We start from the raw sequence: 1,345 nt of genomic DNA, 5'->3' as shown, positions 1-1,345 counted from the left end.
CCTTTCTGAGTTCTGTGTATCTTAGGTATTCTGTTTTTGCTTTTTGTTTTTTGTTTTTTTGGTGTTTTTGTTTTTTGCTAATATCCACCTATTAGTGAGTACATACCAAGCATGTCCTTTTGGGTTTCAGTTACCTCACTCAGGATGATTTTTTTTTTCTAGTTTTATTCATTTGCCTGCAAAACTCATGATATCCTCGTTCTTTTTTTTTCTTCTTTTCTTCCTTTTTTATTAATAAGCAAAAATAATTAAAAACAAAAACCACAACAATCTTAAACGCAGAAGAGCAGTTAAATAAAACTGCTACTGAATTCAAGGATGTACCAAACGTACATGCTTCCTCACTGTGAGGCACATGACTGTGTATGCAGGTAGATAGGTAGGTAAGGGTGTCTGTGTTTATGTATATATAAAACCAAGAAAAATTTGAGAAATGGAAAACACTATGGTGCAGAAAGCACGAATTTTTCATTATGCAATTCCAAAACGCTCTGCTCTTTTTCTTTTCTTTGCCTCTGTATCCTCTGTGGTTCCAGTTCCAGCTGAACTTGTCACAATCCCAAATCTCTCCTTCCGTTTCTTCAGCTTCTCATCATCCTCAGACTTTCTAGAGATGGAAGAGACATTCAAATCAAATCTCTGTGCTCTTTCCTTTAGTTTATCTAGGTTAACCATAGGCTTGGTGTCAGATGATAAACCTTTTGTTGGAACTGAAGAAATTCCAAACCTAGCTGCCCGGGCAGCCTTCTTACTCTCCAGGCTTACAGGTACATTGAATCATTCAGCCCTCTTCTGCATTCTTTCAGTCTGAGGTATTCCAGATGTAATCTTTACCACCTTCTTTTCCGATGCCATATCAACAGCCTTTTCAGGAGGTTCTTCCTCTTTAACAGGCAGTTCTATGGGCTTTGGTTCTTCTTCCTCAGTTTCATCTCCCAGTACATCTTCTTCATTTGCTTCTTCTTCTGCACGGTCTTCAAGATAGGCCTGCAGCCTATTTATAAGATCTTCTTTTATTCCCTTGGTCTCTAAACCACGAGCAAGACATTCTTGCTTTAGTTCAGCAAGCTTCAGCTTGTGGAGCTCCACCGTCTCGGCCGCCATCTTGCTGCGCCTCACTCCACCGGACCCCCGATGTCTTCGTTCTTAATAGCTGAGTAGTATTCCATGGTGTAAATTAACCACATTTTCTGTATCCATTCTTCTGTCGTGGAACATCTGGATTGTTTCTAGCTTCTGACTACAACAAATAAGGCCGCTATGAACATAGTGGACCACATGCCCCTGTGGCATGGTGGGGCATCTTTTAGGTATATTCCCAAGAATGGTATTGCTGGGCCTTCAG

General features: G+C 40.2%; 1 pseudogene; it reads right to left on the bottom strand.

Annotated features, from left to right (window-relative positions):
* Positions 1–220: 220 nt before the first annotated feature.
* LOC110301103 (SAP domain-containing ribonucleoprotein pseudogene) lies at positions 221–1,127 on the bottom strand (annotated as a pseudogene).
* Positions 1,128–1,345: the final 218 nt, after the last annotated feature.

This window comes from Mus caroli, unplaced genomic scaffold (genome assembly GCF_978045245.1).
Source record: "Mus caroli unplaced genomic scaffold, Mus_caroli_1 scaffold_1, whole genome shotgun sequence".
Classification (NCBI taxonomy): Eukaryota; Metazoa; Chordata; class Mammalia; order Rodentia; family Muridae; genus Mus; species Mus caroli.
The sequence above is the reverse complement of the archived record's forward strand: the minus strand, read 5'-3'. Positions and strand labels throughout refer to the sequence as shown.